Here is a 27,579-nt window from a genome sequence, read left to right on the forward strand (position 1 = left end):
CAGGACTGTGGTACTGTGCTAGGTGTGCAGAGTTAAAAGAAAGGGGAGGGGGAGCCTTAAAGAAAAAAAAGCAAGCTGGGCTTTGGGGAAAGAGTTTAGGAGATGTTCAAGAGAAAAAGAACCTTTAAGGGAAAGAGTGAGAAGGTAGAGGAGGTAAGATTTCCTATCCTTGTGCTTTCCCCCTGGGTTGGGGGAAGGGGTGGTGGGTTGGACATGTGGTCTTGATTCCATCTGCCATCTGTTAACACTTGAACCCTAGACTGAGTCTACCTAAGTGCCCCACCCATGGAGGAAGGGGGGGAGAGACAGGAGAGCACAAGAGTTTAATACAGAGCTTAATGACACCTTAAAGGGGGGCGACTAGGTGGCACAGTGGATAAAGCACCGCCCCTGGAGTCAGTAGTACCTGGGTTCAAATCCAGTCTCAGACACTTAATAATTACCTAGCTGTGTGGCCTTGGGCAAGCCACTTAACCCCGTTTGCCTTGGATAGAGCATGTGGAATGTGAGTGCTGGATTCTCTGTATAAGGTACTCTAAAGTTTTTAATCAAACTTAACTGTTGGAAAGTTAATTTAATTGTAATTACATTGGAGTTTTAAAGGTATCATGTATGAGACTGGATTCTGAGAATTTGGGTAAAGAGACAAAAGTGTAAAGAACATGGGAAATTTATTTTCTTTTGTTCTAAGGGAAATGAGATGTTTAAATAAGAATCTTAATGCTTAATGTATACTAACAATGCATGTTTAATTTTAAAGAAGGCAAGAATGTGGACTTCTCTCTTGGTAGCTGCAGGCAGCTGATTGGGGGGCTCTGAACAAATTGCACTTGTGGGCCCTATTGTAAAGTAACTTATTGATGAATAAGATGTTTTTATCAGTTCTTTCGTAACTGCCAAGAGATTATATTTGCAATATTTAGTTATCTCTTGTGAATGTTATTTAAATACTGTATTGTTAAAGTCTGAGATTAATTCATTGTAACTCTAATAGAGAGAATTTACTTAGAAGTAATGGACACTCATAATTTATCTGTGACTCTGATAGACTAATTTAAAAAACATCTCCTTAAAAAGGATGGAGGAAACTGAATGGGGTAAATCACATTACATAAAGAGGTACAAAGGACCTATACAGGGGAAGAAGATAGGAGGTGAGAATCACCTGAATCTTACCTCTCATCAGATTTGGCTTAAAGTGAATACACACACTCATGAAGTTAAGAAACTTATCTTTCAAGTATTAAAAAGGGAAAGAGGAAAGGGGGAGGGAAAAAGAGGAACAAGGAGAAGGAAGGGAAATGAGGGGAAAAGAGAAAGGGGGAATAAAGGAGAGGGGGGGTTGGATACAAGGGGGCAAACACAATGAATGTGTTGGTATTCAGAAACAAAATACTGGGGGATATGGATAAAGTGAAAAAAGGGGAAAAATAAAAACAGAGGGAAGATAGCATGGAGTTAAGCTAGTAATTTGAATGTGAACACAATGAACTCTTCCATAAAATGTAAGTGAATAACAGACTTGACTAAAAACCAGAATCCTCCAATATACTGCTTACAAGAAACTCATTTGAAGCAGAGAGATACATTAAAGAGTAAAGGTAAAAGGTTGGAGCAAAATATATTTTGCTTCAACTGAAGTGAAAAAAAGCAGGGGTAGCAATCCTTATTTCAGACAAAGCAGCTGCAAAAATAGATAGCCTTAAAAGAGATAAGGAAGGAAATTATATCCTCCTAAATGGTACTATAGACAATGAAGCAATTTCAATACTAAATATGTATGTACCAAGTGGTATAGCATCCAAATTCCTGGAGGAGAAGTTGAATGAGTTACAGGAAGATATAGACAGCAAAACTGTACTGGTGGGAGATCTCAACCTCCCTCATTCAGATTTAGATAAATCTAACCATAAAATAAACAAGAAGGAAGTCAAGGAGGTAAATAGATTGTTAGAAACCTTATACATGATAGGCCTTTGGAGAAAGTTGAATGGGGATAGAAAGGAATACTTTTTTTCCCCTTGCAATACACGGTACTTACACAAAAATTGACCATGTACTAGGGTGTAAAAACCTTATAATTAAATGCAGAAAGGCAGAAATAGTGAATAGATTTTTCTCAGATTGTAATGCAATAAAAATTACATGCAATAATGGGCCATGGAGAGATAGACCTAAAACTAATTGGAAACTAAATAACCTCATTTTAAAGAATGAGTGGATCAAACAATAAATTATAGAAAGAATTAATGATTTCATCCTAAATAATGACAATAATGAGGTAACAGATCAAAACTTATGGGATACAGCCAAGACAATTGTAAGAGGATGTATCTTTAAATGCTTTCATGAATAAATTAGAGAAAGAGGAAATCAACGAACTAAACATGCCACAAAAAAAATTAGAAAAAGAACAAATTAAAAACCCCCAATTAAATACCAAATTAGAAATTCTAAAAAATTAAGGAGAAATTAATAAAATCAAAAGCAAGAAAACTATTGAACTAATAAATAAAACTAGGAGTTGGTTTTATGAAAAAAAACCCAATAACATGGATAAATCTTTGGTCAATTTGATTAATAAAAGAAAGAAGAAAACCAAATTGCTAGTACCATAAATGAAAAAAAGGTGAACTCCCTGTCAATGAAGAGGAAATTAAAGTAATAATTTGGAATTATTTTACCCAACTGTATACCAATAAATTTGATAATTTGAGTGAAATGGATAAATATTTTAAAAAATAAGTTGCCTAGTTTAAATGAACAGGAAATTAAAAACTTAAATAACCTTATCTCAGAAAAAAGAAATTCAACAAACCATTATTGGAACTTCTGAAGAAAAAAATCTACAGGGCCAGATGGATTCACAAGTGAATTTTATCAAATATTTAAGGAACAATTGGTTCCAGTTGTATATAAATTCTTTGGGAAAATGGATGAAGATGGAACTCTGACTCTTTTTTCCCCTTCTTTTTTTTTATGGTTTATTTTATATTATTGCAATAGTCTTGTTGTGAGAGTAAATATAAACAACCCTCCTCCCAAAAAAGGTGAGAAACCTCTACAAAAGTGAGAAAGGAAAAAATGTACTTCAGTTTGTGTTCAGATTCCAATGTCTCTGTCTCTGGGATGAGTTGCCTTCTTTATCCAAAGAAGTTGCTTCAATATTTTTCCCATAGTTGCTATTATTAGCTGTATTTCCCTCTACTCTATTGCTTCCCACTCTCATTTATTATATTTTCTCTCTCCTTTAACCCTGTCCTTATTCAAAAGTATGTTGTATCTGAGTACCTTCTCCCATGATCTTCCCTCTCTTCTATCACCTATTCTCCTCTTCCCTCTCTTCATTCTGCCTCATCCCATCCCTTTCTTCTCTATTAAGTGTTTATATTATTTCCTCTCTGAGTCACTTTTTTTTTTTAGTTTTTGCAAGGCAATGGGGTTAAGTGGCTTGCCCAAGGCAACAGAGCTATGTAATTATTAAGTGTCTAAGGCCAGATGTGAACTCAGGTACTCTTGACTCCAGGGCCCGTGCTCTATTCACTGCACCATCTAGCCACCCCATCTGAGCCATTTCTTATGAGAATGAAAGCTCCCTCATTCCCCCTTGCCTTCCCCTACTCTACTCCATTGAAAAAGCTTTTTCTTGACTCATATGAAATATCTTAGCCCTTTCTTCCTAACTGCTCTTGTGAATGAGAAATTTCATATGAGTCATCAGTATCTTCTCTCCATGCAGGAATACAAACAGTTCAACATCATTAAGTTCCTCATAATTTTTCCTTTTTGTCCACCCCCTCCATGGTTCACCTGAGTCTTGCACTTGGAGATCAAACTTTCTGTTCAGCTCTGGTTGCTTCAATAGGAAAGTTTGAAAGTTCCCTATTTCATTGAAAGTCCATCTTTTCTCCTGGAAGAGGATGTTCAGTTTTATTGAGTAGCTGATTCTTGGTTGTAAACCAAGATCTTTTGCCTTCTGGAATATCATATACTAAGCCCTATGAACCCTTAATGTAGATGCTGCCAGAACCTGTGTAATCCTTACTATAGAGGCACAGTAGTTGAATTGCTTCTGGCAGCTTTTAGTATTTTCTCTTTGACTTGGGAGTTTTGGAATTTGGCTGTAATATTTCTGTTTTTCTTTTGGGATCTTCTTCAGCAGGTGATTGATGAATTCCCTCAATTTCTATTTTACCCTTTGCTTCTAGGATCTCAGGACAATTTTGCTGTATTATTTCTAGAAAAATGAAGTCTAGGCTCTTTTCCTGGTCGTGACTTTCAGGTAGCCCAATAATTTTTAAATGATCTTTTTTGAATCTGTTTTTGAGGTCAGTTGTTTTTCCCATGAGATATTTCACATTTTCTTCTAATTTTTGGATTTTTTTGGAATAGTTTTATTTCTTCCTGATTCCTCATAAAGTCATCACCTTCAGTTCCATTCTGCATTTGAAGGAATTATTTTCTTCAGAGACTGTTTTTATCTCCTTTTCCAGCTGGCCAATTCTGCTTTTTTAGGGCATTATTCCCCATATTTGCCTTTTGTGTTGCTTTTTCCATTTGGTCTAAATGGGTTTTTGACATATTACTTTCTTCAGTATTTTTTTGTATTTCTTTCACCAAGCTGTTGATTTGGTTTTCATGATTTATCTGCATTTGTTCATGTTTCTCCCAATTTTTCCTCCTCCTCCCTTAATTTCTTTTCAAAGTCTAAAATCTGCCATTACCATCTGAAAGAAATCCCAGAAGGAAAATCTGCAGGAATGTCATAGCCCAAGTTTAGGAGAAAATATTTAAAGCAATAAAAAAAAATACAATTTAATTACTGCAGAACTACAGTAAAAATTTCACTAGACCTAGGAGTGTCTACTCTAAAAAACTAGAGGACTAGGGGCAGCTAGGTGGCACAGTGGATAAAGCACCAGCCCTGAAGTCAGGAGTACCTGGGTTCAAATCCTGTCTCAGACACTTAATAATTACCTAATTGTGTAGCCTTGGGCAAGCCATTTAACTCCATTGCCTTGCAAAAGCCCTTAAAAAACAAAAAAAAAGCATAGAGTGATAGAAAGTTCTGACTTCAAGACTAGTTTGGTGACTGAAAAAGCTAAGAAAGAAGGAGTGTACTCTCAGTTACAGGTATCTCAAGGATGGATGAACTAAAACCATATCTCTGCTGAGAGTTGGGCCTCTCTCCAGGGTCTCAAATGATTAAATTACCTGGGAGTAATAATACAGTGCATTACCTTGGGGAAGTTGGCTAAGATACAGCCTCAGAGTCACTAAAAAAGTAATTTATTGACTTTTTTCCACCTTTGCTTCCCCATCCCCCACACTTTGCAATCTAGCTAAACTAGCCTTCTTAGAGTTTCTGTGTCTGGCTGTCTTCCATGCCTATAGGACTCAGAATGTTACATTTTGAAGAGCAAAAGAGCAGGGTTGCATTCAAAAATAAATTACTCAACAAAGTGAAGTATAATCCTGAATGGAAAAAAGAGACATCTGATGAACTGAAAAGCTCTCATATATTGTATTAAAAGAACTCAATGGAAACTTTTATGTAATAGATTCAAAAGAAGTATAAGGAAAGTATAAGGAAGTATAAGGAAAACATTAGGGACTAAATTATTAGTCATTCATTAAGGTTAAAATGTTATCAGTATTTTTAAAACTGTCTTTATTACTAAGGTAATTTGAAAGGTTGGAGTTGAGTTGTACATGATGGAATGATTCTAAAAACAAAATTGGGCAGAAAAAGATAAGAGGTAGTGGTGGAATGATAGTAAGAGCTAATTCAGAGGAAGTAGGTTTGAGTGGAGCATTGGTAATATTGTAACCTTAAACTCATCAACATATACATATGGAAGTCTCTACATGTAGAGAGGTGAGGAAAACCAAGGGATATGATGGGACTTTTAGAGGGGTATGTAGTTTGGGATTTGGGAAGTAAGGAGAGGATGGAGGACTTTTGGAAAGTTTTAAAGATTGAAATTGGGAGTTGAGAGGGGGATGGATGAAGTGGGGGGTTGAAAAGGTGGGGGGAGAAGATAAGGTAATAGGAATAGGACAAGAAGGAAGGCCTAGAAAGAATATAGTGAATACAAATAAGATGGAGGAAAATTCACAAATTTTCTCTTTTCCCTCCTACTTCCCTGTAGGGTATGATAAATTTCTAAACTGATTCTATTGAGAGTAAGATTTATTCAGTGTCCATGACCTCCCTTCTTTCCCTCTAGTATAATAGAACCTTTATGCCTCTTCATGTGGCGTTATTTATTCTCTAATGCCTCTACCTTCTCCCAGTATTATCCTTTTTTTTATGTCTTGTTTTATGCTTGACTTGTACCCACACCCTCTAAGTATATTGTCCTGATAGAAGTACAAATCCTCAAGGCTTAGAAGTATTATCACATTATCACTTCATAACCACACCCTGTCTAAGTACACTCCCCTCAACTGTCCCATTAGAAATATTATTTTCAGGAACCATAAATATCATCACATCATAAGCAATTTAAACCCAACTCCTCTTTCCAAGTACAATTTTTCCAACTCTCCTAGTAGAAATACAACCCTCAAGAGCTAAAGGTATAGTCACATCAGTCAATTTATACCCATACCCTCTATTTACGAATACTCCCTTAAACTGTCTCAATAGAAATACAATTCTCTTGAGTTGTAAGGATCATCCTTATCCTTCATTAGTGAAGAAGACCAAAATGACATCATTAAGTCTGAGAAAAATTACAGTGTAACGTGATCTTCAGAATCTTCCTAAGACAATTTAAATGGAAGTAATTTCCTGACATGGCAATGGTAGTCTGTCCAGGTTTCATATGCATATAGCAGTGAGGTCAGCACAGTGGCTCTGTAGACCTTCAGGTGGTAGTCAGTCTAATACTTTTCAGAGCCTCCTAAATGCTGAACTAGCTCTGGCAATGTGTTTCAATCTCATTGTCAATGTGTACCTCTCTGGAAAGCACACTGCCAAGGTAAGTGAACTTGTCCACAGTACTAAAAGTGTCTGCATTTGCTGTAATCAGTGGTTCTACATATGGATGGTGTAATGCTGGCTGATGGAGCACCTGTGTTTTCTTGGTGTTGAATTAGCACAAGCAGCAGAGAATAGGTCCATATTTTGTTGCATCTTAGCTTCAGAGGCTGCATTTGAGTGCACAATCATCTGCCAACAGAAGATCATGCACCAACACTTTCTCCACTTTGATCTTGCCTTGTAACCATTTCAAAGTTAAAGAACTTGCCATCCTGTGTTAGCTGACCTTGAGGCCATGTTTGTCCTCATTGAAGACATTTGATAACATGATTGAAAATATACTAAAAAGTATGGGAGCAAGGACACATGCTTGATGTGTACTCCATTGGTGACTGAGAAATCTCAAAAGCATTGTCCATTATCCAGAACCTGGGCATGCAAGCTGTCATGAAATTGACAATACAATACTGATAAACTTCTGGGCAACCCAATTTTGACATAATTTTCCATAAACCCTCACCATGATGGTATTAAAGTCCTTGGTCAGCTCTACAAATGTTGTATACAGACCTCTGTTCTGCTCTTAGCATTTTTCCTGGAGTTGTCAGGCAGTAAACACCATGTCAACTGTTTCTCTACCTTTCTGAAGCCACACTGGCTCTCAGGAAGGTGACCAATTTCCAGGTGAAGGATTAGTCTATTGAGAAGGTCTCTGGTAAGAATCTTACCAGCAATGACTAAGAGAAATATCCCTATGAATGTTACAGGACAGTCTATTCCTTTTACCTTTATAGAGATAGACAGTCATTGAATTCCTTGGGGGATAATCTCTTCAAGCCATATAGCCTGTAAAATTCAGTCAGTTTTTGGATGAGAAATTTATCCTCCACTTTGTAGATGTGAACTATGTGGACTATGTGCTTTGCCACTTGAAAGGAGCTTAATGGCATTCAAAACCTCTTATTCAGTTGGAACTTCAACTAGGGACTGATTGACAAAGGTCTTTTAAGAGCACTAATGGAAATGTTTAGCCCATCTCTCTAGGATCAATTCCCTATCATTAATCAATGTGATTCATCAGCACTATATATGTCTTTGGCCCATAAATGCTTTCAGGGCATCATAAAAGCATTTTGGGTTGCTACTATCTGTATAAAATTGAATTTTACTTCTTACTAAGTCAAGAGTCCTGTATCTCTCTAAGCTTCACTTAGACTTTACTTTTAATGGAATTAAATGCTGCCTTCTTAGAAATGGATGAACTATACTGCTGGTAAACCCTGTGGAGTTCTCATTTTTTCATTTAGCAGCTTCTATATTTCCCCATCATTTTCATCAAACCAGTCTTGGTGTTTGCAAATGTTGTCTTCTTTTCTGCTGCACTGTTGTCAACTGTATGTCAGTTCTGTTTTCCCTCTAAGTTAGCAACAAGCTTTTTTTCTTTTTTTAGGTTTTTTGCAAGGCAATAGGATTAACTGGCTTGCCCAAGGTCACACAGCTATGTAATTATTAAGTGTCTGAGGCTGGATTTGAACTCAGGTACTCCTGACTCCAGGGCCAGTGCTCTATCTACTGCACCACTTAGCCATCCCCTGCAACAAGCTTTTCTTGCTCAAAGAAACACTCTGATCTCTTGACATTAATTTTTCTAGTATTCATTTGCCTTGGGGCCATTGCTTTGATCGAAGATGAATATTTAACTTAGGATGAGTCTGTGATCAGTACTGCACTCTGCCCCACACATTGCCTTTCTCACTCACATCCCTGTCTGTCTCTTTTCCTTACAATCACATAGTCTTAACAGATGCCAATGTTTGCTACAAAGGTACATCCAGGAAATTTTATTGCATTTAAGGAAACGGAAGACAGTGTTTTGTGATGAGAAAGTCATGAGATGTACAAGTCTTCAGTAGAAGGTGACTATTACTATTACTGTTTCCAACTCCATACCTCCCAAGTACTCCCTGCCATGTCTGGTACTCTCAGCCTACTCTAGCATTAAAGTCACTCAGAATTATAAGCTTGTCCTCTTTTGTTACATTGATAATAAGGGACTCCAGGTCTTCATAAAATTTTTCTTTAACTTCATCAGTGTTCATCATGGTGGGGACATAGGTTTTGATGATGGTGGCATGGAGTTTTCTTGGAAGTGGCAATTTCATTATCATGAGCCTGTAATTCACTCTTTTTGGTAGGCATTCAAAAATGTTTACTAGATTAGTTTGGTTGCAAAACCCAATAAATATTTAAATATTGTAAATATTTAAATTTTTAATTTTTTTAGTAAAAAGTGTTTTATTCAGTCTTCAAATAAAGGTGTGTGTGTGTGTATGATATATAGAGAGCTGGCATCAGAATCAAGAAAACCTTGGTTCAATTCTAGCTTCTAATTATGTGATCTTGGTTAATTACAACCTTTAAATATTTAGGGCAATTTTCTCTAAGAATTGAAGTTACAGAGAATTGCTAGATGAAATTTCCTCATCTGGCATTTCCCTCTGCCAATGAAATTTCAGGTTCACTTCTTATTTCTAATCCAGGTGTATGAATATTAAAATAGTCTTTGAAAAGTATTTTATTATAGTGTAGTAGTAAGCCAGGATAAAATAAAAGTAGACATTTTTATTGTCTTCAATATCTAAGTACTGTACAAATATAAGTAAAGGATAAAAATATACAATGAAAAACTTGATGATGAAAAATTAAATAATGTACAGTGGAGAACATTAATTCATTAATCTTAGTTATTTTAGTTATCTTACCTTATGTGACTGGAAGGGCACATCCAATTTTAGAGAATTCTGCCTAAAGCAATTGTAACTAGGGTACTTTGATATTGAAGCACACCTGATGATGAGTATGTGTGTTTGTAAGCCAATTTGTATGTATTTTCTATGGATTGAAGGATCAATATGTATATGTTTTTGTAAACAAAGACTAGACTCAACAGTCAGGCCTTTCTATTCATGTACATAGTTTTTTTGTTTTGTTTTTTAGGGTTTTGCAATGCAAATGGAGTTAAGTGGCTTGCCCAAGGCCACACAGCTAAGTAATTATTAAGTGTCTGAGACTGGATTTGAACCCTCCTGACTCCAAGGCCAGTGCTTTATCCAGTATACCACCTAGACCCCCCAAAACCAATCTTTTTTTTTTTAGGTTTTTTTGCAAGGCAAATGGGGTTAAGTGGTTTGCTCAAGGCCACACAGCTAGGTGGCTAAGTGTCTGAGGTTGGATATGAACTCAGAAATACATAGTTTTCTGATTGTCCTCCTATACAGAATAGCATCAGGAGAGTTGCATCATCTGTGTCCTCTGAGGTAGGATATGTATTTCTGTTCATATGATGCATATCTGCATCTAAAATAATAGATTATGATAAAAGGACATGTACAGAACAAGCCTGTGAATGCTTTCTTTTTTAGGGTTTTTTTTTTTGGCAAGGCAATGGGGTTAAGTGGCTTGCCCAAGGCCACACAGCTAGGTAATTATTAAGTGTCTGAGGCCAGATTTGAACTCAGGGACTCCTGACTCCAGGGCCGGGGCTCTATCTGCTGTGCCACCTAGCTGCCCCCTGTGAATGTTTTCTTTAGATTACTCTCTCACTCTAAAAGTATGCCAGTGGTTATAAGATTCTGATTTTCAAGGGTCACTGATTCCCAATAATGGATGAGAACTTTTAAAATTGGAATTAATGGTTTGTGTGAAATTTTTCAAAACTTCTAAATACAAAGAATGCAGAAATGATGAGAATAAAGAGTAGACAAATAGAAATACATGGTTGGAAAAAAAGGAAAAAATTAGAAGTTAAAAAAGGAAAAAAAGCATTTTCATGGCAAAGTAACTAAATACAAATTTATATACATTCATCTTCATTTATATATTCATTTATACAAATAGGCATGTATATCTGTCTATAAATAGATACGTAAATATAATAGAAGTTACTGTTAAACAAAATCAGACATCAGGACAAATTTAATGATAGAGTGGGCAGATCAAAGTGAGATTAATAAATTTAATAAAAATGTAGAATTTTCTCTTTTCACAGGAAAATCTCTTAATCCAAATCAATCAAGGTTTACTATCCCAATAGGCCATATTGTTCCTGATTTAATTTTGACCTAGATAAATTATGTTGAATAATGATGATTTAGAATTTGAACAAGTGCCAGAATTTCTTTTAGTTAAATATAATGAAGATTTAGAGAATCATATGACATATATATTATACAAAAAAAACCAAACACTATTTAGTTTTTCCTCTGAATTTTAAAACTATGAATGTTTCATAACTGTCTTTGTATATTTATCATTATATATATTCTTATTATAAGTTCTATTTGGCATTTTACATTTGATATTTCTTTTTTCATTAAAAAAACTGAACTTGTATAAGAGCATAGATTTTCAGCTAGAAGGGACTTAAGGATAACTAAGGCTAATATCAGAGGTGAGGTTTGAATTCTGATATTCCCATTAGAGCTAGTGCTTTTTGCTCTGTACAATGTTGCTTACTTATAAGATTAGATTTTCACTGATGTTGAGGTGGTATGAGGTAGTCCATTGTAGAAATACATAACTATTTGAAGGAGAAGCCCTTTTGAAGTCTTTATTTCAGGGCATGAAGAAGAATGGAAGTTATACTTTGCAATGTTAAAAGAAATTGTACTGGGGGCAGCTAGGTGGTGCAGTGGATAAAGCACCAGCCCTGGAGTACCTGGGTTCAAATCCTGTCTCAGACACTTAATAATTACCTAGCTGTGTGGCCTTGGGCAAGCCACTTAACCCCATTTGCCTTGCAAAAACCTAAAAAAAAAACAAAAAAAAAAACCCATGCCTTATTGGAGTAGCCATCCGCTTTAACAAGCTCTACTTTCCTGGAAGTATTTACATGATAAATTAATATCCTTAAAAAAATCTTTTAGATTTAGAATATCAAATAAATTAAATTAGTTGCACACAGCATTAAGTTCAGAAAATCTCAGGTATTCCTAGAGTATTCTGAAATATAAGATGTGAAGATTTTAATTAACATTTAATTAATATATAGTGCGGGAAGAATTGTTGTCATTTTAGAATTATACTTTTAAAAATTGTTGATAAATTGAATTTCATTTAATATCTGGAGAAAGCATGCCTGAGGATATTGTACTTGTTTACCCTAGCTTCAGTATTTAATTCAGTTAAGAGAATAACCAAGACTAACCAAGAGAGCTATGAATCTGAAGCTAGGTTATGGGTATAATACATATAAGTAAATTATATACTTTGGTATCTCTCAGGATATAACTACATTGTTTTTGGAGAGTTTATGAATAGTCTAGATTGCACAACTTTCATTCTTCTCTCTAACCCATTCTTTCACCCTATACACACAATGTTTCCACTTTCTATTTCTGTTTTCTTTTCCATCACTTTCAAGATCTCATTGTTTCCATTTTTCTTATTCTTTAAATTCTGTATATAGCCTCATTTATTCATTCAATAAGTATAATATTATCATTTTAACTTTTATTGATTTTTATCACATTAATTTCTAAATAAATAAATGAATGTACAGATAGTATATATATATGCATATATATATATTATAAATCAAGCTTTTCATAATTGTTCCTATTGTTCCTCATTGTCAGTGCTACAGTTTACTGCATAGCTATAGGCATGATTTTTCTTTTATTTTGTTTTTTGCAAGGCAATGGGATTAAGTGACTTGCCCTAGGTGTCTGAGATCAAATTTGAACTCTTAATCCTAGCTGCCCCTATATGTAGGGGCAACCCACATTAAAACAGATCCTGCCACTTGGGCCAGGGCTCTAGCACATATATCCTTACTTGCAAGTCATTTCCCTCACTTTGAAATTAAACTTCTGTCTGATTCCTGACTTGCCTGTCTCTAGCCTGCTCTGTTCATTTTCACAGATTAGAAGCCCAGGTGACACTGGTTAACATCAAACAGCAACAAAACTTAAGGTTACCCTCTCCTTGATATTCTCTGCTCTCTAAAGTTTTTGGAACAGTACTCTCTCCTGGTTCTCTTTCAATGTGTCTCTCTGCTTCTTGTCAATCTCCTTTGCCAAATCCTTATCCAGATCATGTTCTCTAACCACAGGTATTCCAGAGAGTTCCATCCTGAGTCCTCTTTTCTTCTCCTTCTATAATATCTCACTTGGTGATCTCATCAGTTTCCATGAATTTAATTATCATCTCTGTGTTGATAATTTTCAACTCTTATCTAGCTTCAACTTCTTTGCTAACCTCCAATCTTTCATCTCTCCACTGCCTTTTCAGACATCTGGAATTAGATGTTCAGTAGATATCTGAAACTTACCAGAACAGAATTCATTATGTTTTCTCTCCCAAACTTTTCCAGCCCCCTACCTTCCCTCACAGTAGAGGGCAACAATATTTTCCTACTCTATAGGACTAAGACAGTTTAGCTCCAAGACTTATTGCAGTAGCCTACTGTTGAGTTGAACTGCCTCTTCTCATTGAGTACTGTTTCACTTGCTGATCTCATCAGCTCCCATGAATTCAATAATCATTTCTGTTTTGATGATTCTTAGATCTTTTTGTTTGGTCCTAACCTCTCTCTTGAACTCCTGTCTCCTATCTCTAACTGCTTCTTGTATAACTCAAACTGTATATCCAAACTCAACATATCAAAAACTTAATTCACTATATTTTTTTTGTGTTTCATGGTCTGTTTATTATTTTTAAATCATGGTGGGTGGTGTTCTCTCACTGTCTGGTTCTCAGGTAACATGGACAAAGGGAGTGCAGGGTCAGGGGAAGATGGTGGGGGCCAAAGGCTAGCCCCCAAAACACTAGGGAACACTGGGAAATAATGCTCTGCTCGTGAGCCCCTAATTCACTATATTTTCTACAAAAAAAAAATCTCCCCTATTTGAAAATACTCCATTACTGTCAAGATCATCACCATCCTTGCTGTCACTTAGGCCTAGATGTCATCCTTGACTCATTCTTTTTTACCCTGCCCCACCCCATATTCAAATAGTTGCCAAGTCTAGTTGATTGTACCTTTGTAATATTTCTTGCATTTGCCCTTTTTTCTCTACTGCTATCAACATGATCTTCATCATCTCATGCCTGGACTATTTGCAAAGGTCTCCTTCCATCAAGTATCACCTTGTTCTAACCCATCTTCCATCTTGCTATCAAAATGATTTTCTTTAAGTCTTGACCATGTCATTCCCTATAAATAAATTCCAGTGTTCTGTATCACCTTTAGGATTGAATGTAAAATCCTTTGTTTCACATTCAAAGACCTTCTTAAACCTTATATTCCTCCCCTCTCCCTTTTTTCCCACATATAATATCTCCCACAGTGATATTCTTCTCCTTACTTTTCCTAGGAAAAAAGCAGTACATCTCCCAGTTCTGGGAATTTTCACTTGTTGTTCCTATGCCTGAAATCCTCCCTCTTCATCTCTACCTCTTTGATTCTGTGTCTTCCTTTGAGTCTTAGCTAATTCCTATCTTCTTCAAGAATTCTATCACAATCCCCCTTAATGCCAATGCCTTCCCTCTAATGATAAACTCTACTTTGTTTTGTATATATATTTTATATACATTGTATACATACAGTAGCAACTCACAATGGAGAAAAGTAGGACAGATAAGAGTGAGGAAGTTCTGGGATGAAACAGCTGCAGAGGCATAGTTTTGAATTTGGAAAGTCAAGATCAGGACCAGGAAGGAAATCAAGGTATATAGGCTCTGCCACAAAATTGCAGGCCCCAGGAAGCATTCATCAATGGGAGAAGGGGGACATCTGGTGATGAGATATTACAGGGTAAGAAAACCACAGAGGGAGCTAGATTTTCCAGGGCATGGAGGAATGAGTTGAAAGGAAATTACCGGGGGTGGCTAGGTGGCATAGTGGATAAAGCACCGGCCCTGGAGTCAGGAGTACCTGGGTTCAAATCCAGTCTCAGACACTTAATAATTGCCTAGCTGTGTGATCTTGGGCAAGCCACTTAACCCCATTTGCCTTGCAAAAACCTAAAAAAAAAGAAAAAAGGAAATTACCAAATTGAGACAGCAGCAAAGCAGAGTTGCAAAAAATTCAGAAAGTTAAGAGCAAAGTTGTGAAGGTAATGAAGGGTAGTAAGGCCTGGGCTTCTCCAGGAAATACTGACAATTGGAGATGAGGCTAGAGAAATAATACTCTAGGGTGAGAAGACCACAAGAGTATTGAACAAATAGAGGTCTAAGGCAGTGAGGAAAAGTCCAAGGTTCAAAGTCCAAAGTCCAATATGGTTTTGAAATCTGGAGAGTCAGGAGCAGGGCTGGAAGAGGAATGAAGGGTGATGCTCCACAGGAGCAACTTAGAAATGGAAGAATGGAAGAACTTGGTGGAGGCAAATTCTAGAGTGAGGAGGACACAAGAATAATAGCAATGCCCAGGCACTTAGAACCTATTTTGAGGAAGAGAGGATTATAGAGACATGGTTTTTAAGGCTAACTAGTCAGAAGTAGTTCATGAAGGTAGTAGTTTTGGGGTTTTTTTTTTGCAAGGCAAATGGGGTTAGGTGGCTTGCCCAAGGCCACACAGCTAGGCAATTATTAAGTGTCTGAGACCGTATTTGAACCCAGGTACTCTTGACTCCAGGGCCGGTGCTTTATCCACTGTGCCACCTAGCCGCTCAGGTAATAGTTTTAAAGTTCAGAAAATTGAAAGTGAATTCAGGAAGAAGAATGACTTTGAGGTCCAGAAAGGCAAGAATAAGATATGGAAGGCAATGAAGAGTGACCTTAATGGACCCTTGCATAGAAGGGGAGTAAATAACACAATGAAAAAAATGCAAAATTGTTTTCCAAAGTAGTTTTAATAACTACAAAATGCTCCCTCCCTCCCATAAATATAGACTTGCTTGAATGATAAAGTAAAGGGGAGAGAAAAAAATTAAAATAAAAAAAATATAGTAATAATTGTAGGTATGGCCAGGTGGCTCAATGGACACAGCACCAGTCCTGGAGCCAGGAGCACCCGAGCCTACATCTGGCCCCAACAATCACCCAGCCGTGTGACATGCAGGCCACCCAAACCCCACTGCCCTGCAAAAACCAAAAAAAAAAAGAAAAAAAAGACCCAAAATAAAATAGTAATAATAATAGGGGTGGCTGGGTGACGGACAGAGCATTGGCCCTTGAGCCAGGAGCACCCGGGTCCAAATCTGGCCTCAGACATCCAACCATCACTCTGCTATGCGGCCCCAGGCAGGCCACCCAGCCCCATTTGCCCTGCACCCCGACCCCCCAAATAATAATAAAAAATGTGTTTCAGTCTTTGTTCCAACACCAACAACTCTGTTGTGGGTGGATCACATCCTTTATAAGTCCATCATAAAAGTTACTTCCATATTTTTCTACCATTGTCATTGCTGATTGCAACTCCCTCCTTTCGTATTTCTCCACTACCATGTACTACGTTTTTCTCTCCTTTCACTCTGACTCTGCTGTAGGGTAGCTGAGTGGCGCAGCAGACAGATTCCTGGCTCTGGGGCCAAGAGGCCTTGAGCCCTCCTACCACCCCTTAGGCCCAGCATCCACCTGGCCCTATGTTCCTGGACAGGCCTTCCAATCCCAGCCCCTTGCAAGAAGTAAAAAAGAAAATGTGTTATATCTGACCACTCTCCCCCCATGGTCCATCCTCTCCTCCATCACTCACATCCCCCCCTTCCCCCAGTCACCCCTCTCCTTCTTACTCCAGATGTCTATACCCCATTGAGTATATATGCTGTTTCCTCTTCTAGCCACCTCTGATGAGAGAGAAGATTCCCTCATTCCCCCTTGCCTTTCCCCCTTCCATATCATTGCAATAGCTCATTGTAATAAAGAAAAATCTTATTATATGAAATATCTTGGCTTATTCCCCCTCTCCTTTTTCTTTTTCCTATTACATCCCTTTTTTCTATTGATTCCATTTTTATACCATATTTTATCTTCAAATTCAGCTTTCTCCTGTGCTTCAACTATAAAAGCTCCTTCTACCTGCTCTATTAACTGAGATTGTTCATATGAGTATTATAGTGTCATTTTTCTATACAGGAGTACTTGTAGTTCATCATCATTAAGTCCCTCATATTTTCCCCTACTCCTCCAATCTCTATGCTTCACCTGAGTCTGTATTTGAAGGTCAAACCTTCTGTTCAGCTCTGGCCATTCCAACAGGAACATTTGAAATTCCCCTGGTTCATTGAAAGTCCATCTTTTTCCCTGGAAGAGGACATTCAGCCTTGCTGGGTAGTTGATTCTCGGTTGCATTCTAAGCTCTTTTGCCTTCTGGAATATTATATTCCAAGCCCTACAAGATTTTAATGTAGTTGCTGCTAAGTCCTGTGTGATCCTGACTGAAGCTTGTAATATTTTCTCTTTGACTTGGGAGTTCTGGAACTTGTCTCTAATATTCCTAGGGGTTGGTTTTTTGGGATCTCTTTCTTGGGGGGATCAGTGGATTCTCTCCATTTCTATTTTGCTCTCTGTTTCTAAGATATCAGGGCAATTTTCCTGTAGTAATTCTTTGAAAATGATGTCAAAGCTCTTTTCCTGATCATGACTTTCAGGTATTCCAATAATTTTAAAATTATCTTTCCTAAATCTGTTTTCCATATCAGTTGTTTTTCAATAAGATGTTTCACATTTTCTTCTAATTTTTCATTTTTTGGGGGGTTTTGAAGTATTGATTCCTGATTTCTGGCAAATTCATTAATGTCCCTGAATTCTATTCTTTGTCTGAAGGATTTGCTCTCCTCAGAGAGTTTTCTTATCTCTTTCCATCTGGCCAATTTTTCTTTTTAAAGCATTCTTCTCCTCAGTAACTTTTTGAACTGTTTTATCCATTTGACCTAAGCTGGTTTTTAGCATGCTATTTTCTTCAGCATTTTTTTGTTTTTCCTTGACTAAGCTGCTGACTTCATTTTCATGTTTTTCCTGCATCTCTCTCATTTCTTTTCCCAGTTTTTCTTCTACCTCCCTCATTTGATTTTCAAAGTCTTTTTTGAGCTCTGTCCTAGCCTGAGCCCAATTTCTGTTTTTCTTGGAGTCTTTAGATGCAGGAGCTTGTGCTTCTTCATTTTCAGACTGAGTGTTTTGATCCTTCTTGGGCTCACATGCAAAATATTTCTCAATGGTGTTCCTCTTATTTCTCTGCTGGCTCATTTTTCCAGCCTGAGCCTGGTTTGGGGGTGCTTCCTGAGCTTTTGGGACATTCCCACAAGGGTCTTAGTGTGTGAGGCTCGGTCCTCCCTCCTGGTCTGTGAATGACCATATGCGCCCCCCTCTACCATGGGGCTGAGGTGGGGGGGGCCCTACTGTTCTATGGGGGAGCCTAGACTGCGATCAGGATCTGAATGTGGTCAGAGCCCCAGAGTCCTGTTCCAGGGGCAGAGGACAGAGCTCTGCAGTCTCTCTTCACTCCCTTCCCTGGGTTCAATGGGCTCATGCCCTGGGGGCTCCTGCTTACTGGCTCCGCCTGCTTCTGTTTCCTGCCTTGGCCACTGGCAGAGGTCCCTCAGCTGTTCCTCCAATTTGTGCCGGGTGCTCCCTGGGGTGTAAGTCAGGAACCCCCCCCCCCCCCCCCCCCCCCGCTGGGAGCTGCAGCTTCCAGCACCCTGGGGCTGCCTCCGGGAGGCTCTGGTGGGCCGCCCCTCCAACCCTAGGGAGCAGAGTCTTTCTGTTATTTTCCAGGTTACCTTCAGTAGGAGAATTGCCTCACTGGGTTCTGTCACTAGAAAATTTAGAGTCCTTAGTTCTCTATAGTTATTTTAAACCGAATTTCTCTCTGTCTTTTTCTACTGCATTATTTAGACATATGTTATAAATTTGTGTGGATTTGCTTTTTATCCTGCAAGTTGGTTTGTTATTGTTTCAATTCATTTTCAAGTGACTTTATAAGGTTCAAGTGACTTTCTAAGGTTCAAATACATAATCATATCATCTTCAATGACCAGTGATTTTGTTTCTTGTACCTATAGTTATTTCATAAATTTCTTTTTTCTTTTCTTATTGTTAGAGTCATCTTTTCTAGTATCATGTCCAATAGAAGTGTTAAAAATGGAATCTTTATTTCACTCCTGATTTTATTATATTTTTCCCCATAAACCAGTTTTCTTTAACACTATCATTTTAGTATTAATTTTTCTGTTATCTAGTGTTTTTTACAGAAATAAATGTAGTTCTTAAAAGCTTTTTCTACATGTATTAATATAATCATGGATTTTATTATTTTTGTTATTGTTAATTATGTTTATACTTTTCTTAATATTAAACTGAGACTTACATTCCTGACCATAGAGCATAATATCTTTGATATATTGTTTTGACTTCTTTGCTAAGATTTTATTTTAAATTTTTGCATCAATAATCATTGCAAATACTAGCCTCTCCTTTTTTGTTTCAACTTGCTCTGATTTATGCAACAAGATTGTATATGGGTTTTAGAAGGAATTTTTACTTTTTGTAAACTAGCTTGTTACATTAGAACTGATTTTTCTTTGGATGTTTGATGGAATTCACTGGTGGATATATCTGAAGTTTTATCCTTGGGGAGTTCCTATGGATTGTTTAATTTCTCCCTCTAAGAATGACTAAATTCCCTATTTCTTTTTTATTGTTATTAATTTGGATATTTTATAGTTTGTAAATGTGCATTATTCCATTTAAGTTGCTGTTTTATTGGCCTAAAGTTAGGCAAAATCATTTCTTACTGTTCAGTCATTTTTAGTGGTATCCAACACATCATGACCTCATTTGGGGTTTTCTTGGCAAAGATACTGAAGTGGTTTGCCATTTCCTTCTCCATATACTTTTACAGAGAAGAAAACTGAGGTAAACAGGGGTAAGTGACTTTCTCAGGTCATATGGTTAGCATCTGAGGCCAGATTTGAACTCAGGAATATGAGTCTTTCTGGTGTCCTAAGGCCTGCTACTGTGTTACTTCTTTATATTTTGTGACAACATTTTCATTTTAATGCTGGTAATTTGCTTTTCTTCTTTCTTCATTTTAATCAAATTAGCTAATGATTTCTCTATTCTATCCCCCCATAAAACAATTTCTAGTTTAATTTATTAATTCAGTGGCTTTTGTGTTTTTAATTTTATTTTATCTCTTCACTGATTTTTCAGAGTTTTATTTTTGGGGCTTAATTAAAATTTTTTAATTTGTTAAACTTTTAATTTTTTTTTCAGTTGCATGTCCAACTGGGCATGATTCTTTTTTTTATTGTTCATGAAAATTTTATAGTTAATGTTGTTTGTCCTTCATTCTTGAAGAAGACCATGGCATAAGGAAGGTGGATGCCATAACATGCATGTGAATTGGATTTGAGTGAGAGGGTACTGTGCAAAGTCACTAACCTCACTTTCTCCTTCAGAGTCATCTGGGTCCAGTGGCCAGATATGAAGCAAGACTACTGGAGATGGCCCTGTATTTCCGTGACTTCCCCAAGGTCATACTAGTGAGTAACAAGTTCTCAGGCTGAGCTCAGATCCTCCTGACTCCAGGGCCAGCCTTCTTTCCACTGTGCCACCTAAAGGACTGTTTTGACTATGTCTCACAATTTTTGCCAAGTGATCTCGTTGTTGCATGTATTTATTTATTTATTTATGTGAGGCAATGGGATTAAGTGACTTGTCAAAGGTCACATAGCTAGTGTCTGAGGTCAAATTTGAACTCAGGTCCTCTTGGCTTCTGGGGCTGGTGCTCTATCCACTGTGTCATCTAGTTGCCCACATTGTTGCAATTATTTTTATTGAAATTATCTATACCTATATCTATAACTTCCTGTTGAATCCTTCTGATATCCAGGCTCAGGTGTCTTCCATTTTTCTGCTGCTAGTAGCCCTTGAGAAAAGGTGACAAGGGACTGCTGGAAAACTGTCTGTGGCACTTAATGTGTTGATTGATTTTAAGTCTTTTTTCTTTTTTTTTTTTTAACCTTTCTTACAAGGGAAAGTTAATTGTTTTTGGAAGAAAGTATATATTTGGAAAAACCAGAATTATTTATATGACATAGAATTAACATTTAGCATAGTGCCTTGGCACATGGTAAATGTTTAATAAATGTGTGTTGACGACAAAAAGTATATGCAATCAATATTTGAGTACTGTGTTTCAAATTCTCGACTTTTTTTTATAAAAATCAGATAATGAACTATGTTCAAAACCTAAATGGATATAGTAATCTTTAATCCACAAGTTCATGCTTCTATTATCAATGTAACTACCACTAGAGAACTTATTATATTGAGAGCTTAAAAAGGGGGGGGGTGCATTGCCTCACCTCAAAAAATAAAATACTTACTTCTGTGCCAGCACAAAGGAACTTGCCATCCTAATTTCCTGAACAAGATGTAGAGAACCTCCAGTGCAAAGAGGAGCAACATTCCCTTTGACCTCAGACTTTCCATTTCCTGCTATGTTGCTTCCTTCCTAATCTCCATTTTTGGAGGAAAAAGGAGTAATAAAACTATACATCCCATCAAATCTGACCATGTGCTTTTTATCTCTTAGTGTACTTGCTTCTAACTTGATGTTCAGTCTACTTTGGGAATGATAAGCATTCTCACATTTGGTCATATCCTTCACACCTCAGTAATTTAGAATCCCTTGTCTAATCTGATAGTCTTTAATTTAGAATTAAATATTTCTGAATAAAAATTGTTCCATCAACCTCTAATTGAATTCTTTAAGTTTGGGATGTTCACCTCTGCCCCTCCACAAGGTCTGTGTCTCTAGTGATAAATCTGAAGGGAGGCTCTTTCTGTGTGAAACAGCCTAATTCCCCTCTAATTGCATCACAGAAAGCTGTGTAAACAATCAATAAAGGACCATCCTGACAAGGCAGGAATCTGCTCTGGTTATCTGACTGAGAACCTGAATAAATTCTTGTACTTAGGACATTTTAGAAAGGAAGAAACTCCTGTGTTTTATATGTCTATATTATATCTAATAACAACAAAAAATATCATGTCAGAAGAGGAGACAGTAGTCCTGGGCTAATTGAATCCTTGACCAGTTCTGACATGAGACAGACATTATGGATGGGTTAGAGAATCAGAAAGCAACCAATGACACCTTTATGTGTAAATGTGTAACCTGATTGATTGGCCACCAAAATTTTATGATTGTCAAAATTCTATAAATATTGCTTATTCAGTTAGTTTGGTTGTTGGCATTTTGCTTGGATGCCATCCACCTGTGGGTTTTGGTAAGATCCTAGACAATTAAACCTCATTTATAAACTAACTTTGTCGTTTCATTTTTAGCTTAAGGAAATCAAAACGCCATCCCCCATATTCCCCTACCAATTCCTTATTTCCTTCCCTCTAAACCTTCCCACTCCAAAGTTCCAACCAAATACAGCCTACCTTTTCCACTATGACCTTTGAAATATCTGTTCCATAGGCAACAAACTCCATTTATTCTAAATTTTTAATTCTTGCATTCATTCTGTCTTCTATCACTGAAACCAGACTCCCCCCTGATGATACAGCCTTTCTGTTATTGACTATCTCTACAATCCTTCTCTCTGGGTCACTAATAAAGGTTAGAAAGATATAATTGCTTTTTCCAGATTCTCTATGTCCTTCTTCAGTTACCTCTCTCCTTTTGAGGTTCATGCTATTCATAACTACTGCCTTCTCAAAATCTTGGTAGCTTTTATCTACAGATCTCCAAAGCATTCCTCTTTCTTCCTCAATGAATTTGATAGCTGGTTTACAATTTTTGTTTCTTCCCCAACTTCTGCCTTTATTCTTGGAGACTCCAACATACTTATTGACTCTTCCCTCAAGAACTCTAATCTCTCAGTTTCCTCAACCTACTCACTTCCTATAACCTCTCTATCTTGAAGGTAGGTAGTTTATCAGTATCAGATCTCAAACAGTAATCCAAAGTGGTAAACATCGAAACAATATGGTATTGCTTAAGAAAGACTGTTCAATCAATGGCATACATTGGGTGCATTATAAAGTAATAAAAGACTATATAATTTAGTGTCTGATAAACCCAAGGAGTCAAGATTTTGGATAGGAAATAACTATTTGGCAGAAGTTGTTAGGAAAATTAGAAAGCAATTTGTCAGAAACTAGGTATGAACCAACATCTCATACCATAAAAAGACTTATTGTCATGCTTTCAAGAACCCTTTTCATTGTACTGAAATAAAACACTCTTCATATCCTTAGAATAATGCTTTAATAAAGAGATTTTTGCTCTAATGGGGATATGATTCAATGCTAATTGCTTAAAATTAAGCTCTCTTTTTTTGACTATGGTCATTCATTTTGGTAAAGGAAAAAAGTTGCCTTTAGGGAAAGAGGGTTAAAGATGGAGTTAATTCTAAGTCAAAAACTCACAGACCATCTGATCCCAGAAGAAAGGATGGTTTAGAGTTTAATTCATAGGTTACTGGAAAGTTCATGTGTTATTACAGAAAGTTCACAAGTTGCTATATAAAGTTCAAAGATGACCTCCAATAGTTCACAGATTAAGGTCTCTGGAGAGGCAGCAAGATAGCGAACTACTTAAGGGACAGGCTGAATAACAAGAGTTGAAGCCAATTGTTTAATGAAAACAAGGAAAAAGAAAGGAAGTAGCCACATGATATGATTGAATTTAGACCCATGTGGATCCAGCATGGAGCTGGTATTACAAGCTGGGTAAGAAATAGTCAAGTTAAAAAGAAAAAAGAGAAGAAAAGTTTAGGAGAGAACAAAGAGAAGAGAAAGAGAAATTTAGATCAACATAAATTTAGTCACATGGAGCTGGGGTCATAGTAGTCCAAACACTTGGCCAAGACTATATGAGAGAGAGAGAGAGAGAGAGAGAGAGAGAGAGAGAGAGAGAGAGAGAGTTTGTATCTAGAAGGGGAGAAAAGCAAAGGGAAAGGAGGGAGAATAACCGGACAAAGGTGGTGCTTGAGGAGTGGTTTAGCACTTTGCTCCAAGTATTTTACAATAAATGTGCCTAAGGGACAGTCCCCAAGGAGTGGCTAAGATAGTATGCTTTTTATTCATTCATCATTCATTCATTTATTTATTTTTTTCATTCAGATGCATATGTACATTTTTAAGTTACAAAATTTCCTTCCATCCTCCCTTCCCACCCACCTTCCTCAGCACCCATATTTTTGATAAATATGTTTACAAATTAGTCATTTTTGTATGAGGAATTAGGATTAAGGGAAAGAAATACATAAGAGATGATTTTTATAATGTGTTCATCATATTCTGAAGGATTGTTTTTTGTTTTGTTTTGTTTTTCTTCCTCTGGATGCAGATAACATTGTCCTTAACTGATCTAATACAGTTGGCCTAACTCTCTGAACTAGGAGCTTCCATCAAGGTTGATCATCTCACAATGTTGTTGTTAATGTGTACAATGTTCTCTTGGTTCTGTTCCCTTCACTCAGCATCAGATCCTATAAATCATTCCATGCTTCTCTAGAGTCTGATCATTTATGGTTTCTTTTAGAACAATAATATTCCATAGTACTCATGTACCATAACTTGTTTATTCCTCAATTGATGGACATTTCCTCAATTTCTAATTTTTGCCACTACAAAAAGAACTACTATGAATATTTTGGAACATGTGGGACTTCTCTCATTTTTTATGATTTCTTCTGGATCAATGTACAACATGGAAACAAAGTAAAGACTGACAGATTGCTTTCTGTGGGGGTGGGGGTGGGGGGAGGGAAGTAAGATTGGGGGGAAAACTGTAAAACTCAAATAACATCTTTAATAAAAATAAATTAAGGGGCGGCTAAGGGGCAGCTAGGTGGCGCAGTAGATAAAGCACCGGCCTTGGAGTCAGGAGTACCTGGGTTCAAATCTGATCTCAGACACTTAATAATTACCTAGTTGTATGGCCTTGGGCAAGCCACTTAACCCCGTTTGCCTTGCAAAAAAAAAAAAATAACTAAAATAAATAAATACATTTAAAAAATACTTGAAAGGTAAGATAAATTTCTTAACTGAGTGTTTGAGTCAAATCTAATGAGAGTAAGATTCAGGTGTTCTCACCTCCTCCCTTTGATGTGGGGAATCTGGGACACTAATGATACATTGTTAGTGGAGCTGTGAACCGTTTCAGCCTTTCTGGAGAGCAATTTGGAATTCTGCCCAAATGGCAATAAAAATGTGAATACCTTTTGATTCAGTAATACCACAATTGGGGAGATCATGGAAAAAGGTAAAAACATCACTTGTACAAAAATATTCATAGCAGCTTTGTTTGTTTTAGGCAAAGAATTGGAAATCAAGTGAATCTGCAATGGAGGATACCACCTGTATCTAAAGAAAGAATCGTGGAGTTTAAACAAAGACCAAAGACTATTTGTTCAATTTTTTTTTTTTTACAAAAAGTTTTCTTGTGTATTATGTAATTTTGCTATCTCATTTTATTTTTTCCTTAAGGATATGATTTTTCTCTGATCACATTCAATATTGATCAGTGTATAGCATGGAAAATATAATTAAAGACTTTATTTTCAGTAATAAACTCATTTTAAGGAATGAATGGATTAAAAACAACTTATGGGTAAAATTAATGATTTCATTCTAGATGATGACAATAATGAGACAACAGATGGAAACTTATAGATATGGCCAAGGCCATTGTCAGGGGATGCATTATATCTTTAAATGCTTTCATGAATAAAATAGAGAAAGAGGAAATCAGCAAATTAAACATGAAACAAAAAAAATTAGAGAAAGAACAATTTAAAACCCCCCAATTTAATGCTCATATCTGCTACAGGAAGATATCATTTCTTTGAAGATAAACCCATTGAAAAGGAAAGACTATTTCATCAAGATTAGTTTTGTTTCATTGGAGCCAATATATTACACTAGCCTAGACTGTGGAATTTTTTTAGCCTTTGAGTTTTGTTAAGACTTTTCTCTTAGGGGTGGCTAGGTGGCGGAGTGGATAAAGCACCGGCCCTGGAGTCAGGAGTTCCTGGGTTCAAATCCGGTCTCAGACACTTAATAATTACCTAGCTGTGTGGCCTTGGGCAAGCCACTTAACCCAGTTTGCCTTGCAAAAAAAAAAAAGACTTTTCTCTTTCCCTCATTTTGGTAAACAGTTACTGAAAGAGAAAACCCCTTTCTAACAAAACAAAATCTAATGGAACTTTAATCAACTTGATAACAATGGGGAAAAAATAGAGAGGAAGTCAAGTAGGTGCTCTGAATGACAGAAGATGGTTCTAACCTTCAGTAGAATTTGGTCCATTTGTAAAGAAATAATACTGAACTTCCATTCATTTCCATTAAAGCCAATGAGTCTTACACTGGATGTCAAAAAGCTGTCTATCAAAAGAGTGTTGGAAAACTTTCAAGAAGATCCCTCTGTCATAAATTGAAGTCATGCAATATTTTCAGTGTCTTGAAATATTCATTCAACAAAGAAATTTTTGTGATAGTCTCAAGGTTCAAAATTGTGAACCCTATGACTCCCTCTCACAAAAGAGTTGTTAATTAAATTCCTAAATCCCTTATATTAAGTGTGAATGTAACTGCAAGACATGTGTCTCTACACCTTAATAAAATTATTCCTTTCTTAATATAAAGAATCATATAAGTTTCATAGTCATAGTCACACTCTGTGGTTATATATGCTAGGCAAAAGTTTCATAGAGATAAGCTTAGATGGCCCCAAGGCACTGTCTGAGTTCACCCTGTGTGTACATCCCAGATAAACCTCAAATCCCTCCTTTTAACACATAGCTACACCCTTCTAAAATTGTGTGATGGTTTTGATCACTAGGCCAGTCTTAGCCAGATCAGTCATTTGATCTTTAAGGATGGCTTGATAGCAAGAGGGTAAGTCCCATGTTCTGCCCTAGGGAAACCTGTATCCTTGTGAGTATGGACAACTCCTGGCAGATAGCTCCTGTAAACCTTGTCCAACACCATCCCTGACCCTAGGAATTTACAACTGCCGCTACAATAAACATTGCATGTAGTTCATCACTCCTATCTAGACCTGAGTTATTCACTATATCAGTTTTAATGAAGAACAAAATATTAAAAGCATAAACATATTCAGGATGGAATAAAATAATTAACATTGAATTTAGTATTTAAATTCAATTTTAATGAGGAATCAAAACTCCATGAAAAACACAGGTAGTATGAAAAAAGAATGGTATGAAACACTTCTTATCTTATTGTAGTACTTTTTCAGTTTCTTCTGATTAATCAATGAATATATCTTACAGGTATAAGGAAAATCATTTCTTATATAAAGTATTTAATAAGAAAAATTGTATTTTGGTACCGTGGATAGCGCACCAGACCAGAGTCAGGAGGACCTGGGTTCAAATTCACCCTCAGACACTGGATACTTACTAGCTGCATGACCTTGGGCAAGTCATTTGACCCCATTGCCCCATCAAAAAAAATTCTTGTTTTCCTTCTTTGGATTCAGTACATTACAATAGATCTAGTCTGCTCCAGTTGGGAGTATTGTCCTTCTGTGGGATAGTTTCTATTTATAAGAAACATTGGCCCCTATAAAGTTCTGACCTAGTTATAGAGGAATGCAAGATAATAAC

The 27,579-nt window shown here is 36.7% G+C and overlaps 1 long non-coding RNA gene across 1 annotated transcript; it reads left to right on the forward strand.

The window, feature by feature from the left end:
- LOC141514468 (uncharacterized) lies at positions 1-26,553 on the forward strand. The gene is made up of 3 exons (XR_012476035.1): positions 1-153; positions 20,386-20,469; positions 25,263-26,553. It is a non-coding gene; the product is annotated as an uncharacterized LOC141514468 (long non-coding RNA).
- The last annotated feature ends 1,026 nt before the right edge of the window (positions 26,554-27,579 follow it).

Source organism: Macrotis lagotis, chromosome 2 (assembly GCF_037893015.1).
Source record: "Macrotis lagotis isolate mMagLag1 chromosome 2, bilby.v1.9.chrom.fasta, whole genome shotgun sequence".
In the NCBI taxonomy this organism is placed as follows: Eukaryota; Metazoa; Chordata; class Mammalia; order Peramelemorphia; family Peramelidae; genus Macrotis; species Macrotis lagotis.